Below are 17,705 nucleotides of genomic sequence, written 5' to 3'. Positions count from 1 at the left end.
AAAGACACAAAGACTCAGGACCTCTCACTTTAATTCTTCAAATTCAGTTCTAATCTAAACTAGCAACCTAGGTTTCCTCCACAGTCTGCAGGGAGAGAGGGGCATGTTTAACCAGATATTCAGTTCATACATCCTAAAGCCTCTCAGGTTGCAAAGTACAGCCTGTGGAGATATTTTCGCTCATCATGAATGGTGACAGACCAAATGATTGGTTTAAGTCAGATATCTGACTCTTAGAAAACTAACCTACAAAAATCCTACCTAAACTCTTTATGTTAGATTTTCCATACTACCTACCCAGAGAGAATAAATAATTAACAAACGATCATTATCACCAATATATTGGCAGTATGTCACCACACAAGGGCATATTTGGACAGTTTTGATAACTGTCCAGCATGTAGATGCCACCCTGACACATCCATTACAACTGCACAGAGTGGCCATCACAATTCCTCCTCCAGAGAGGAGGAAAGCATTATATGATGTGTTTTCTGATAACTTTAATTCCATTAAAAATAATGAATATGTAAGAACACAAGAGCACATTAATCTGTTTTTAATAATATTTCGTGTTCATGTTGTTACAAATGCATCAAGTACCTATCACTGTCCAGAACTTCCAGTGAGAAGCAGACGAACATTTCTCCTGGAAACCAATGGAGAATAGAGCAAACCTTCCAATCCTGATTTCAGAAGGGACTGGGAATGGCAGCAGAGGCGAAGTAGTGCTCAGTCTTCTTCAAAACTAACTTAATTTTGTACGCATTTTGTCTTTTTCCAGTTATTTTATTATCAAATCAATAATACAAAATACCAACAGTGTTGAGACAGCCTGAGGATACCTCTCTAGACATCCAACCGTTGTATGTGCTTGTCAATGCCAGATACACAACTGGCCAACCTATGTAAGAGGACAAGTCTGGAGGGAACTGAGTGAAGCCTGCCACCTCTTGGTGAATTAAGCAGCACAGAAATTGGCTTATCTGCTGGAAAATGACACGCCATATGTACTGAGTTCACATTCATCCATTTGAAAGTATGCAGTCAGTAACAGATCCTTAATGTCATACTGGTGTATGTGTTAATGTACGTTGGTGTTATAAAAAACACACCTAAAATTATATAGAGTCTGCCACTAAGGCCAAGATTACAGAATTTCCAAGAGAAATGAGCTTCATGAGTTTCCGTTCAGAAATATATCTAGACTGTCGAACAGTAACACCAGCTGAGGTGATATCTTATATTCTAAAGAGATGATACACAGTGAATAACATTAAAACACCACCCATACATTTTGTTTACAAAGTGTGTCAAATAGATCAGATAAAGGAAGTATTTCAGACTTAAGCAATCTCTAATGTGAAGTCTGGTAAATCCCCCTTCACTCTGCTCTACTACTAACCTTTAATAGATGACAAGTTAAAATTACTTTTATATAGCATGCTTAGCGTATACTGATACATGTTAACACTTTCCTCTCCCCCAGCTGAAATGTAAGATTGCTTTGTAAAAAATGCCCATTTCAATTTATTTTATCCTGGTTCAATGCCACAATTTGAGTGCTCCAGCTTCTTCTCTTCCTTGGCAATAGTTCTGCTGCTCTCACAGAAGTTTTTTAATATTGATAAAATGCCCAAAGCAGCAATAGCAGCATTGCAAGAGTTGCTGCTGTTGCTGTTCCTTTCGAAGACCTTTATATTGAATTAAATCTAATGATGACTCTGCAAGGTCTCAATAAATATCATCATGCATTTGAAATAACGTTTGTCTTGTATTTTACGTACATTACCTTGATCCAGTTTGTCCTCACGCCTTACATAGGACAGCAATCTGACAGTGATATAATCCACATATTTTTTCTGTGGGTAAAATCCTATGAGATAACTACAAAGTCAGTGCATGCAAATGTCATTTAACTTTGTTTCTATTGCATTTCTGCTTGATGAAGAACTGACACATTTATTCCTCTAATGCTATCAAATTAAAATGAGAAGACCAAATAAAATTAAACTCTATTTTAATATGAAGCAAGTGCACAACACCTTTATTAGCATGTAAACACAATTACCACAATGATGCTACTTTTACTGACACTTCATATTTTATCTTAAGAAGCCTGAGACATAAGTGCCTTTTCCTGACTGGACAAAACCCATCCCAAGAAACACCAAGGAGGCCAGTTTGCCCATCTGCGCTACTTCTCCGGGTTTTGGGATACTGGGGCAGAGGAGAGGAACAAGGCTTGGTCCAATTTTGGGAGGAGAAAGAGATGAGGTACTTTAAAACTTTGAACGAACATCCACTGAAATTAATGAGAGCCTCTCAAAAGAAGGTCAGCTGAGTCCCACAGGTTCTCTTCAGAAGAGCCATAGCTAAGTGGACACTCAGTTCCTGGTTTGTCTTTAATTCCCTTTCAGGTAATCCTAAAGGCCCAGTTCCTGCAGAGGTCAGTGCAGCTGGGGATTTGGGTCAATACAGAAATGGTGGGTGGATAAATGCTCAGAGAAGTGCTTGTACTACATGGCATCATATTCATTGTTCTCCTGGGACCAGCACTGCTGAAAGTTTCTGAAATAAAATTTGTAAAATTACCCATTATATCTGTTAAAGCCAGCCATAGTAATGAAAAATGTACACCAGGCACCTGCAATGTTGACAGGTCTTTTTATAGGCCTACAGAATGTATTAAAGAAAGTTTTATCAAAATAATTGCTTTGAAAAAGGCACGCTTTGACATTGCTCATTGGCTTCTAGTTCAGAGCTTGCTGTCATGCTAGGCAGTACATCCCACTTCTCTTCAGTTTAGAATAAGTGCCACCAGATATTTATGGAATAAAGAAAAATGTTTTGGTGTCAAAGAAGTATTTAAGCCTTTAATGGGATGGGTTATCAGCTCTATCTCAGAAGAGGTGTACAGACAGATATAAATACTGTTGTTAAACTGACATTGAGGAATTACCCCCACTATAGGCATGTCCTGCCGAATAGGAAATGAATTAATCTGCTCATAGTGCAAATAATTTTGCTTTTTACTACAGGCTCTATGTAAGCAGCACAGTAAGTTCTGGAGCTAATTTTTCACAGAAGGTCTGCACAGCATGATCTGGCTTAACAATATCTAACTTGCAAATGTTTTTTTTTTCCATCTTCTGCAGAGCTTTCTGACTTCTAAACAAAATCCTCACTCAAATTGCATTTAGAGTACAGTATCAGAGAGAAACTCAAGTGTCAGCATGAAGAGTTTGATTTTATAACAGCAAAGATATTCCTAGGAGAGAATGAAACATTCTTGTAGCCTCTTAAATTCTGCTTTCTGGACTTGTATGAGTGTCATGGTTTAGCCCCAGTCAGCAACCAAGCACCACGCAGCTGCTCACTCACTCCCCCCTGGTGGGACAGGGGAGAGATCAGAAGAGTAAAAGTGAGGCAACTCATGGGTTGAGATAAAGACAGTTTAACAGGTAAAGCAGAAACTGCATGCAGAAGCAAAGCAAAACGAGGAATTCACTCACTACTTCCCATGGGCAGGCCGGCAGGTGCTCAGCCATCTCCAGGAAAGCAGGGCTCCATCACACATAACAGTTACCTAGGAAAACAAACACCATTACTCCAACTATCCCCCACCTTCCTTCTTCTTTCCCCCAGCTTTATATACTGAGCATGACGTCATATGGCATGGAATATCCCATTGGCCAGTTTGGGTCAGCTGTCCCGGCTGTGTCCCCTCCCAGCTTCTTGTGCACCCGGCAGAGCACGGGGAGCTGAAAAAGGCCTTGACCAGTGTAAGCGCTACTTAGCAACAACTAAAACATCTCCACATTATCACCGCTGTTTCCAGCAAAACTCCAAAACATAGCCCCATACTAGCTACTACGAGGAAATTTAACTCTATCCCAGCTGAAACCAGGACAATGAGTTACTTCTACAAACTGAATACCTCCCTAGCAGGAATTCTCATATTATTTATACATGACTTGGTCTGGCCTACTACATGCAGAGCTTATTCCGGTGTAAGTTCAAGAAACATGCTTTCATTAGTCAACACATTATGTGCTCTTACCCATAACTGGCTTCTGAGCATTATCTATATCACAGCTCCATATTCATTTGCACTTATCAGAGCACACAGCGTTACCATGTACTAGACTTGGAGTCATCCAAGCCCACAATGAAAAATATGTTGCATAGTATAAAAACTAAGTTGAGATCAAGCCAGACTGTTTTTCACCTAGCAGTTGGCCTCCATCGTATTTGTGACTTGCTCTTTGGGTACTAAATAAACCTTTTCCATCCTGTTCTATAACCGCCTAACAGGGCTGGCATCTCATAAAAAGCTTGAAAACTTTTTTCCCCGCACAGACAGGTTACAACTACTCTGTAAGTATCTTTTCTAAACAGATTGATATATTAGGGGCAATTTTAAAGAGTGGCAACTAGACCATGTATGTAGTTTTAGTCCAACCACCTTCTTCAAAAACTTGCTCCGGTGCTTGGACCTGTTCCTTCTGGAACCAGCTGATTTGAGTTTGGGAGGAAAAGATTGCTTCTGAGGGGTCAGCAGGTTCCTGGGTGGAAATGAGGGTTTTCAGGGATTTGGCAGGAGGAACTACTTTTATCTTCAGAGCAAAATGAGTTTTCAGTGTAGAGATCTGAGAAGTAAATGTATCACTCATATCTGAACAGGTGTTTAAAATCTTATCCTTCTAGCAATGTAGTAAAGTAGCTATGCTATTATGTCAGGCTGTGCTCCCACATCAGAATCACATCTACAGACAGCAATTCTGAAACACCGCTATCTCTATTTTAAAATAATCTAGCACAGAATCAGAGCAGGAGCTACGGATGTTGTCACCAACAATTTGTGGTGTCTAGGTGGGTGAGGCAAAGATAATCCATATGGCAGTGATAACACAATATGGAACTTAAGCTTAATTCTTTAGAAAACCTACAGCTATCTACTATAAAAGTATTTTAAAAAAATCTGATTTTAGGTACCTCAAGAAAACATGTTTGAGTTATTGCCCACATCATTTGTAATTAATTCAAGAGAGAATCATCCTTGTTCATAGGCTGTATTCTGATTATTTCAACATTCTGAATATTCTTTGTTGGACATTTCAAGGTTATTTTTCTCATAAAACTTGCATTTAATTCTGACTAGACAAAGGCACCTACATCAGTCCAAAGTCATAGTACAATGGCTTTCTATATATACTTAACATATATAACATGGGTCGGTAGTAACAGTGCCTCCTCAAGTATCAAGATAATTACATGACATACTACCACTTCTCTGGTCGTTTTAGCCACTGCTCAGTAATTTTTAATATCAGCTTCTCTCAAGCTTCAACTGGACGAACAATAGCAGAGAGGATATTAATTTAGCACTGAATATGCATGCTGCAGTTTGACCCAAATATATCCTATTGTAGGATTGCTTGGTGAAATCTTGTGGCTCCTGTTCCTCAGGAATTAAACTCACTGGAAATGTTCTGATGAATGCTTGTCAGAACATGTCAATGTGCGGAACACAAACTGTTTTATTAAAAATATCTCAGGTTTGACAAGCTTTTGCCAAATGCTGACTGAGAGCTCTAGGACGTGGAACCTAGTGGAACGAAGAGCTCTTGATGGTCCAGGTGTGCCTGTCTCCAGGACCTTCTCAAAGCCAGGAGCACAGCTCTTTCGAGGTCCACAATTTCAGGGTGGATCTTTTGATGAATAGCCCAGGACTCCAGCTCTGCAGTGGATCTGGGAATCTAAAATCCCTACCTGCAGCCAAAAGTACAAACACTGGCATTTTAGGTGGCAGCTCAGTGAATTCAGCATTCTTTTTACTGACCAACCCAAATTAGACTAGGGTTTCAGGTTCACACAATAGCTCCAAGGTATAGCAAGCATATTTAATTTTGAAAATATATGAATGTTTAAAAAAATTACTTGAAATATTTCAAACCCAAAATGGTTCTGGTCCAGTTCTTAACTGAAAAATATTCCCATCATCATATACTTACAGAGGGTAAGGACCCAGCCTTCACCAGTGCATTTGCTTATTAACAACTAATCCACACCTGCATACCTGTTTATGAGCACCTGACCTTCAGAAAAGCCTACAGTTATGCCTACTTTTCTGAATCTACAGAGGAAAGCTTGAAAGTTAGGTGTTTCCATTGAACAGAGAAAAAGACTGTCCTTTTCTTCTGAGAAATGTTGAGAGTATTCTTGCTAGAAGACAGGAGTGCCTTTACACTTTACAGCATGGATGTAGAATGGAAACTTTGATGGTTCCGTTATGATTTCATTGACCTTTCTGTCAGAAAGTGAACTCTTTAGATGGAGATACTCTTCAGTGAATAAAAACTGATTAAACTCCTTTGCAAGCCAACTGAAAAATGAATGTAGAAGGCACCTGCAGCACCTTTCCTACCTCAGTAAAGCACAAGAGAACAGAACACTAAGGATATCAATGCACTGAAAATATTACTTTAGTCAGCTTCATGTGAGGAAGTCAAATTGAAATTACTATGATGATCCAGCTGAGCACTGACCTGTTTAAAATGTGGGTATAAAATATTAGTCTGGGATTTGAAATCTGGTAGTACCTTCCTCTAACACAGACTTTCTCATCAGCTTAAGCAAGCTGATTGGTACACCAATTTCTCATGTGCCAAAATGAGAGCAGAATTCCAGAAGTCACAGGAGCTCAGGAAATTATCCATTGAGAAGCGCAGAGTGCCCAGGAGACATAATAAATCAGCTTCTGAGTATTTTGTAAACATGGTGCAGTTTTAATGAAAACCATCCTCACAAAGTGCAATATCTAAGCAGTCTTACAGCCAGTTCTTGTAGCTTTCATCATTTCTATGTTTAGAAATAATTTATCAAACTCAAAGATATTAAAATAGTGGAAAGAAAAATCAGGATTAGAGGAGAAACATGACAGATGTAGCAATCAAAACAGGTCATACACATAAAATGTTGATTTTTTTTCCCCAGTCTCACTCAGAATCACTGCAGACTTACAATGTGCTATTTGATGAATAAAAATGAAGTCTCTATTCTGTAATTTAGCTATATTAGGAACAGCATTAGAACTGCTGTCAACAGCTTAAATATACAAACTGTCCACATAAAAATTGTTGCTCCAAAGAAATAATTATCTTCCACTTCCTCTTAGATCACCGTAAACACAAGTTTTGCTTCAGAAAACCCAATGAAATGGAAGTCTCCAGCTCACCCCCCATCAGGACTAGATGTGCCCCATCTTTAATACCTGGATGGTCTCAGAGTAAGCCTTCAGGCTCTTGTCTTTCCATCCTTTGAGCTGTGTTACATCCTCCCGTAAGAACTCTCTGAGACCCTTCCCTAAGGCATTACTCTGGTACCTGACTGCAGCCGCCTTTTGCTGCAAGGTTGTTAAACAGGGAAGGGAAAATCATCTCAGCTTTACCAGATGGGAAATAGTGGTGGAATCAGGACACAGCCTCTCTGCAGTTTTTTACGCTGACTGTCACTGTGGGAAGGTAGCTGCTACATCCTGAGTCTCTGCAGGCCAAATGCCCCCAGGAAATACTATTATAACTGTTTCACATTTAAATAAGCAACAGAATATATCATTGACTTTCATTCATACATAAGAGTTGTCTGTAATGCAGCTAAATGCTTCCGAGTCTGGAGCTCCTCCTATTCCTGTGCATTCAGCCGTCTTTCTGCTGCCACAGCCACAGCCTCATTCCTCCTCCGTAACATTCTCTTGCTTGACTTTGCTTGTTACCTTACTTCTACTTTTTCTCTCTTTTGGCACCTTTCCTTATCATTGACACCCAAGGAACCATTACTATTTTCTGCTCTCAATAAAGTCCCTTAACTCCAGCTTCTCTCTTTGTTGTTCCTAGTATTACTACCATTTGGACTCTGTGTGTTTCCTCTAGGAAACAAATCAAAAATACATTTGTTGTTCCCCTTCATTTAAAAATGCCTTGAAAAGGGCACTAGCCCCTACTACCCTCCTTTATGTTGTTTCAGTACCTTTCTGTAATACTTCAGACAGATTCCATGATTCTACTTCAAACAGACACACAGCTTCGGTTGTGGACAGCCGCTTAATGTTACACCAAGTCATAAACGTTCTGTTTGATGAAAGCATAGTGAGCATGTGTAAACAGTCAAATGCTAGTGTAGAAATAAGCTGTGCAACAGCAAAATCCTCTTCACCAGGATATTAAGTATAAGCTTATGTTTGGCAGATCTCCTTGTACTTTTACAGATTTTTTAAAAAAACTTTCAGGAGTTACTGCATGAAAAAGTGTTAAAAATTAATTCCATTTCTTATTCTCCACACAGCACATGCATCAAGATCCTAATTAAATGGTTCAAGAGTGAGAATCTCAAGGTAAAAAGGTGTTACCTCATTGCCACCTGCAAACAACAGACACCATGAAAAATGCTAGAGGAAAAAAGATTTATTTTTAGGCAGCTTGAATTATGGTAGACTTTACGTGTGCAACAAACTACTTCTGAAATCTCTGCAGTGTTTAGCAGAGTCCTCCCCATGACCAAGGTGTTATGCAGTCACCTACCTGGCTAGCACAACTGCACTGAGTCTATCTAATTTAGATGGATTCTACACATTCCTTCAAAAGCAGAAAGCCAAAAGAAGGCTGTGAGCAGTACCCTCCTCTTCTTAGAAAAGTCACACAGAAGTGGGACAATCAGTTAATGCAAGCAGCACCCTAGAACTAGCCCCAAGACCTTATCAAGAGGGCAGGATAGTAGCAGACACAAATTCTTCAAGAAATCCTACCACGGTCAAGGATTTCAAGTTTACTTTGCTGAATGATTCTCCTTACACATACTACCACAGCTTTTTCCCAGAATGCCACAGCTGACAGAAAGCTCAGCTGTCACACTGCGGGAGAGGCATGACAGACCTCTCTCTCATTGCACAGAGTATGGCTGCTACTGTAGTCACCTCACAGGTCCGGATCGCATTGTCCAGGATGCAATGCTGTCAAGGGCTGAATACTGATACTACTGATACCACCCTCTCATTTTACATCACCAGTTAAATGAACACATTTAACAATTGCCTTATTGTTATTGCTTGCGCAAAAAGGACTAATCAGGCTCTAGAAAACTTTCTGTAGAAGACAGGAGGGCCTGTGATATTACATTTGTCAAATTATGCCTAGATATTAAAGGAAACTACATTATGCAAAGTTTCAGATGAGACAGTAGTCCACAGTTTGTTCAAAAAATGCTGGAAAGCATCCTCTTATTCTCCTGATAAGAATTGGAAATAATATTCTCTACTTATCTCCATGACACAGAGCTCCAGAACAGACAGTTCAGCAAGTAAGTTAAAGCTTGCTCTTTGAAAAACGTTTGTTTATTTTGGATACTTCTGTTTTTTAAACACCCAGTTTGGCAAGACTGGAGCTAGTTTTCTCATCAACATTTGCCACTCTGATTTGCTCAGCCCTAAAAATTACTGACCTACATTGCAAGTATACAGGGTCTCCTGTGACCGCTGGGATGTCCGTGGAGGAGAGTCACTCCGTGACGGCGACTGCCCAGTGCAACATCATTCCTGCTGCTATAGGGTATTCAGGCTTTTTTTCTGGAATGCTGCCCAGTTATTTCTGACAAGCTGGTTATGTTGCAAGCCTGCTAATGTGTTGTAATGCAATTAAAAATGAGGGGGGTTTACATCAATTTTTACCAATTTAGAAACAGAGCCCTTTTGTTTCTTTTGCCCCGAAGGGAAGTGCATCATGAAGTCTACAGACTGCACTACTCAGATGGTAAATTTTCCCTTTTATTCAGGCAAAGAGCCAGGCAATGAGACTTTCTTTTCCGGAAGAACTAATGGCTGCCTCTGTCACCTTTTCCCTTCAATTATTTAGGCTTCCTCCACATTTAGGCTGACTTCCTGCTGGCAGCACTGCAGACTGTGTCTATTAATCATTAACTGTCATTGTGCTTTAAAAGAAGGGAAGTGAAAAGATCGCTCAAGAACTAAAATAGACCTTTCTTTTTTTTCCTGACAAATAAATGACAGCTACGTGCTACTTTGATTTACACTGTCTTCAAATATGTTTTCCCTTTTTTCCAAGGAATAATTAACATTCTAGACAAGCAGAGCAAAGTGGCTGTTCCCAGGAAGTCCGTATTCCAGGGCTCCCTTTTTCCTGTCATGTCAAGGTTTATCGCCTCTGTTAAAACTTAGGAGTCCTTCTCTGCCACCACCTCCAGATGGATATTAGGAGAACAGTATTATGTTATCCATGTAGTACTGGAGACAGCCTATTAAATCAATGGCAAGCCATCTCTTCCAGTGGCAAACCTGACCTGCTTCACTATTTCCCAGGAACCCTCCCAGCAGTACATACCCTTAGGCCTCTGTTGTCTTTGCCCAGACAGCCTTCTTACAGACCACAGCCAGGATCTTGCTCTGCAAGTCCACAAGGAGGTTCCCAGTCCAGGCCCTCTTCCCTGAATGCTTGGACTTCCCACTTGTTTTCCTAGGAGGTCTTTCTGTTCCTCAGCTGTGTGCCCCTCTGGAAACAGCAAGCACAGCTGAATGCTTGGCTGTCCTGAGCCACGATACCACAGACCAAGAGCATTTCCCAAGCCTTGTGCTTTAAAGCCACATAAAGCTCATACCAGCTCAGAAAATAGGAAAACACTCCAGCTTCCACTTCAGTATATACTCTCAATTTTGGTTCTTAGAAACTGAAAAGCCACTGTAAGCAGAAAATCACATAAAACTGCTTCTATTCACTGCACGCTGCTTTGCACTTGGAATAAACTATTGCCACATGCCTGACCCAGTCACTCCAATAAATAATTCATGGTATGTCTCACTCCGATCCTTTCTTGCAGGGTCCAAAAATAGAGGATTTTGGAGAAAAGAACATGTTCTGTGAAGAAATGGCCATTTGAGTAAAATCCTCCTTGAGTTGCAGTACATCCCGCCAGAGACAGACATCAGCCCCGGCTGGTGGAAGTGAGGCAGATGCAAGGAATCAAAAGAGCTGAATCTATGTCGCCAAAATGCTTTGAAGCCAATGAAAAGTTGGTTGGTTTAGAACAAAGGAACATGCTCTCCCTTGTCTCATTAGAAATTAAATAAACAGACTATGCTATATACGTATATGCTTTCTCCATTTCATTCTATTATGGACACCCTGTTACAGAATGTAAGAACTGAAAGTTTTGTGAAAAACTTTCCAGGGAAAAACATTTGCCATTTATAAGGATAAACACTGACTTTATTCACTGCAATATATTAATATATATAGAGTATTACATTTTATAATTGTCACAGTATTATAACAATATGTTATTAAATGTTATCAAATGTTATTAAATACTTGCCATAATAGTTAATTATTGTCTTATAAGAAATGGCCTGAGAAATGTCTGTTACTTGTGGCTTTAAATGTACTAGCTACATTGAAATGGATGTTGCTAATCAGTTTGGATCAGCCCTGTGTGTGTATACAGGTGTGTTTATGTGCTGGTGTAGCATGTAGTGTAGTCCTCCTTACATAGTATGTTTATCACAGCTGTAAGCAGCCAATTCACATGGCTGGGCTGATTTGAAGCACCTTAAGTTTCATGACAAGTGATTTCATTTTTTCAGAACAATGAAACAGAAGAAACTAAAATTGAAGAAGTGAAAGGTTCTGACTATAAAGGAGACAATACATTGGCCACATTTTCCATCAAAAACTGATTATCTAGCAGTAGAGAGAAACTGGAGCAGCTGGTTAAACTATTTCCTGGCATCCTTATTTCTGATCTTTCAATTGCGCAGGAGTTCAAATGATGCTATTTAAATAATCAGTAATAACACACAAGAATGCTATTCCTTTTCTGACTACTGAAAAAATACAAATCCTGAGGTCTGTCTTTACATAGATGAGGGATATTTTCTGTTCCCTGTTTTCTGGAAATTACCAACAGAAAAAGACTCTAGCTTGTGCTACCTTTTAGCTAGGTCTACATTAGCAAGTAGTGTCGACCACTCTGCAGAGTAAAACTGTTGATGCAGAGGTTTTGACACCAACAGCACACACATTTTAGGTTTCGATATTTTACTTCAGATTATCTCCAGTCTGGCCCCATGGGCTGAATGTCACAGCTTGTCTTTCAGTTTAGTATCACCTGAAAATAATCCAGTTCATGCACTCCAAGGCTACTGTATGATGCTAGCCAAAACCCAGTAAGTGGGGACAACTGGGAGAGACATCTTAAAAGTGCACTTCAACCCAAACTGAATATGGGTGCACTTCCCTGTAAATTAGTGGTGCCTGCCCTTCCACTGCTGTCACTTCTGCGTTTCAAAATCAATCTGCACCACAGAAGAAAAGGCAATTCTGTTCTTCAGCATCCACTAACTTCTTAACTATAACATGGATGTTTATTTGCAAGGGAAAGCAGGGCAGATAGGACCAAAAAATATTAATGTAAGTATCCATTAAGACATTAATTAAATTATAGCATAGGTATGACAGCCAATTAATTCACAGTTAAGAAAATTACAGTTAATTAAACCTACTCCTGTTTACCTGGAATATGCATAAAATTAGTGTTTTACAACTAAGAGAAAAAATATCTCCATTGACCATCTTAGTGCCTCCTGAAAGCACAGGAAGACTGTGAAACGTAATAGCTGTAAGGTGCCACCTATTTCTATATTGTTGCAAAATGTCACAAAAGCCCTTAAGAGTACAGAAGTAAAGAGCTTTATGCATTTCACTGTGATACCTTATTAAGTTTGTGAGTAATAAGCTTGTGAGATTAAAGTCTGTAAGACTTTACCTTTGTCAGACACTTTCAGTGCTGTTTTCTCTGAACAGTCACAGTATCGTTGCACTCCGAAGGCACAGCCAGTTACTTGTTCAACAGATTATTTGGCAGCGAGCTTTTATCTTCTGAACAGCTCAGCTGCCCATCTCCTCTGGAGAGCAGCAAGCAACCTCTGTGACACCCTTAGTATGAAGAATGAAACTTTAATTCATTCCTAAATACAGGACACCCCTATGTCAAGGAGCCTCTGTGCTGCTGGCTCCCTGAAATACCACCAGGCTGTGGCCACGTGACTTGCCAAGCAGCTCTACAGAGGCGAACAGACCCAGCAATGCAAATAGCCTCAGCACCTGGTTTGAGCTCATAATGTTTCACACATGAAGTTTGTGTCTTCAAAGAAAAATGTTCAGTCTGAAGAAGCTCACTTTTGGTGTTATATCTGAAAACAAAAATAGAAAAAGGAACACTTAATACAGTCACACTGTCCCAGGAAGCAGTGTCATGAAAAAATCAGTACTTGCATAAGAGACATTGCTCCTCAAGGGAACCATGAAGTTGAAATAGCCAAGGAGGTGCCATGGTAACTTGTAATGCCTATCTGTTCTCACTGATTCAATACCATGGGATGAATTTAGCACAGGATGTGGATCGAAATGCTATTTTCCAGGTGAAAAGCTAAATGACGTCTTAAGCACTTGCATTACAAGAGTACCAAAAGCAATCCTGTCAAGAGCAGTAGATTTAAGTCCACTGTCATGGCCAAGCTCTGACTTAGTAAATTACATTATTTCAGTTTTCTAAATTAAATTCTTCCTTTTTAAGGATCACAACCACTGAAACCTGTAAGGACATCCAATAGTACCTGGAGTGTCTCATGCTTACGTTTTCCTCATGATCTCTAATACTTCCAGCATCCCTGTGAGACAAGGAGATATTACAGCTTGTACCTTGGCTCCCTCACAGCTTACAAATGAGGAAATGATGTATATAAGCTTACTGCTAAAGCTATTCAGTCCTCAGCCCCAGCTTTGACTCCCTGGCCCTGAACATCTGTGGGAAAAATCATTTTCTGAGGAAAGGGGTTCTCGGAAGCCATAAGGCTGAGTGACCTAAATTAGCAATTAGAGAACTAAGGATTCCGCAGCAGCCAAAGAAGGATTGTGATCACCTGGAGTTATATCCTTAAATTTCTCCGCAGGGCTAGTCCTAATTGACTTGCTTAGTTATTGCACATGAAACTTTGACAGGCCTGGGAGTTAATTCCAAGTCTCCTGACACTCTGACCACGTCTCATTCAGTAGACAATTCTCTCAGTGAGTTGAACTGAATAAATAACATATATTTTGGGCCAAAGAAAACCTAAAAGGAAATCCATTTTACTTAATTACATACTATTATACTCCATAACAGATTCTTCAACACCCAGCAACAAACTGAAGCCTGCATACTTTGTACAGTGCTACAAAGACACAAAATCACTGTAGGCATGAGAATTTGTGGGGCGAATATGCTCAACGACTACTTGATCAGTCCACCCATAACAGTGGGTAGCAAAAAAAGGCAACAGTCCTAACCCACTTGTCCTGTAGGGAATCATGTTCCTGACTCAGATGTAGCAATTTGTTTAACTGTGTGTGCACAAGCAAGTTATAACCTGGCAGGAAGCAGAGGGCTTCATCCCATCTCCAGCTGTGCTCTTGTCTCCTACTGAAATCAACAGTACTCACGTCCTCGAAGGAAGGCACTTTTCCTCAGCCTGCATGCTTTTTATGTGCTTTCATGAGCAAATGAATTTGGGGGGGAGTGATAAAATGCTCTCAGTTGCTTTCACTCTTTTTTTTTTAACAGCAAAAGACTAAGAACTAACCTTGAGTTTCAGTTACTTCAACTGAGACTCAAGAATTTGGGGTTCGGTTCCCCAAATGTGCCTGAACTCTCACTTAGCATTGCCAGGCCTCACTTCTCTCAATAGAAGAGGGCCACAAAGAAGCCAATAAAGCAAGTTCATGCACTCCTAGTGGGAGAACTGCTCTATTTCTGAACAAGAGGGAATTTATTATTTTTAGGGGGTTTTGTGGGTAGTTGGACACCTTAAAGCAAAGCCTTTACTTAAGAGTTGTTTTTATAAAAGATTTAAAGCCATCCAACTGGTCTCCGTTGGCATCCAGACAAACAAAAGAAAACCGTGTCTCTTGGAAGACCAGCCGCCAACTCTCTTACACCGGAAAACTAAAAAAGGAGTGACTGCACCCATCAGGCAGCTCAGCCAATAGGAAATACTCACTCAGACGTTCAGCCCACTTACCTGCTTGCAGAATACTCGGCAAAGAGAGTCAGAGGCTGGTGCCTGGAGTAAGCAGCAGTGTCAGGGCACTTGTCTCTCTGTATGGTGCCTACTGCTGCTCCCATCTAGCCCAGAGATGCAGATTTTCTTCAGGAGAAAAACAGTGCACCAGAGGGGCTTGTACATGGTCTCACCCTAACAGGGACCTTCAATACGACTCCATAGCCGGGAGCTTTGAAACATTTTTAGATCTGCTGGCTTATACATACCTACACTGATGAAAGGGCAGACTCTGATGCCATTCTTTACAATAAACAATGCACAAGTCATAAAGCAGACTTACTGAATTATTTGAATGGCTTACCAAATATAATTAACTGCAAAGAATAGAGCTAAACTATTCTTGCTTCTGGTTAAAAAAAAAAAACAACCACAAAACATTTTACAGAAGCAATGACCCAAATGACAGCTTTTATTTGGGGAGAAAGATTATTTCAAATTAAAATTCATCCTTGGATGATGATAGCTGTCTCCATGGTTCTTCAGCGAATTTTTTTACACTGAGGCTGCCTAAGGGCCTTCATAACACTTCAGAGCACAGCACTGTACAACTGTGGCACAGCAACGGTTGCAAAACATGTCTGTGATGGCATTTGGTAATAAGGTACTCCATGCTCCATCAACTTACAGAAATCAGTATTAGCAACAGTAGACTAGAGACAGAAATCCACTGTCATCCTTTCTGTGGCAGAACAACCAGATTCATGCAGAGAAACTCCCTTTCGCTCTCAGTGCTTGTCTCCAAGATTAAGTACTTTGTTCTAGACTTGGAGCAGGTGGAGAGCTTCCTTTTCCCCCAGCATAGCTGCAGTATCAATTCACGAGCAAGATGAAAAATGATGGCATATACTAAATAAGACTAAAAAAAGTGACAGCTGCTTTTTCAGAACCCCTGCAGGTAAAACAAAGCTTAGCAAGTTGTTTGGTTTTTTTTTCTTTCTTAGCACTAAGAAGGCAAATTAATGCTGCTATCATAATCCCACTCCCCTGGGTCTTCATGTGTCTAAAATAAACTTGCCATGTCAATAAATCCCATAAAATCACATTAACAGTGGAGTGTAAATGGCTTCATTTTCTGTTAGTACAAACACATCAGAGAGTAGCGATTTTATTTTCCATGTGATGTGCACAAATAAATAAATACACACACACATATAATCAGATTGTTAAGCTTTATTCATCAGCTACCTTGCAGCATGAATATTTTGACTTGTCTATTTAAAATCCACTTGCCACATGTGCAGCAGGTGCAGTTCACTTAGAAGAAGAAAACACTCATAAAATCCTGCACAGCAGATGGCCCTCTCTTAACTCTGCTGCAGCCATGTACATACTCACTAGGCTCAGCCTCTCCGTAATTGCTGTTTCAAACACGATTCCAAGACTACTTGCCATAACAATCTATGCAAAAGTAGCAGCACAGAAACTTGGACACGCTCACAGAGAAATGTCTCAGCCTTCTGTCCCTCCTCCTTTACTTTCTGGTTTGTATTTGGATTGCATTTCCTCAGAGGGAGTGCAACGTGTATCATCTTTGCTGCCATAAGCACGCACCTTCTAGACCCAAAAGCCTTTAGGTCCATCTCAAATGTTCTTACCATACGGAACTTCACCATGCTTGTCACCACTACCAGCATACATTTTTAAAGACTACAGCTCCATTTCACTGTCCTAGGAGAAGTGTCTGTCAGGGGGCAGCATGGGCAGGGGCCACCCCAGACCCCTGGGGATGGGAGGGAGCAGCGCAGGCAGAGGGGAAAGGGAGGACTGAAGTCAGATGGGGAGCTCTAAACAGCTATGCAAATTCATGATCCCTAGAAAGCACAGGGACAGAAGAGCCAAGAGTGAGTGATTGGCCAAAAAGATGAGGACAAGATGGAAAAAAAAGAGAGAGACTGAGATTGCACAAAAAAGAGTGTAATGGGACCAGTAGCTAAAAGAGGGAAAAGATGGTGTGGAACGGAGAGACAGACACATTGGACAAGAATCTGGGAAAAGGGTAAAAGGACTGGGTAAGACAAGCTGAATGGAGTAAAGAAGTGGAGGGTGAAGTAGGATAAGGTCCCTAGAGAAGCAGACTATGCATGTGGGAAGACTGTGATGGTAGGCTGAGGAGGGAAATTACAGCTTACTGAATAAGTTAAAAACACATGGGAGCATATTTTGCCTATTTTGTTGTAACTATGGATAACCTTTAAGGATGATGCGGGCCTGTAAAACAAAGCAGACTGTTGATTTATTTTCAGCTGAGGTTAGGAGGGGCAGGAACGAGGCAAGGAATTACTGGGGGGGGAACACAAACCAAACCAAACAAACAAACAAGATCATTTCATGGCTAGGAAAATTATGCATGTTGCTCCAGAGAGAGAGGGAATTGCATTCTACCCTGGCTTCCACCACAGATTCCCTAGGATGCTAATTAAGTAATTTAAATTTTTCAGGTTGTAGGTTCCTAATTTTCTGGGCATCTGACTTGGAAGTCTGAAGGTTAAAACACAAAAATGCTGAACACAGCTACAGCTGAAGCTGATAAAAATTGTGT

Source organism: Phalacrocorax aristotelis, chromosome 4 (genome assembly GCF_949628215.1).
Source record: "Phalacrocorax aristotelis chromosome 4, bGulAri2.1, whole genome shotgun sequence".
NCBI lineage: Eukaryota > Metazoa > Chordata > Aves > Suliformes > Phalacrocoracidae > Phalacrocorax > Phalacrocorax aristotelis.
This window is presented reverse-complemented; position numbering follows the sequence as displayed.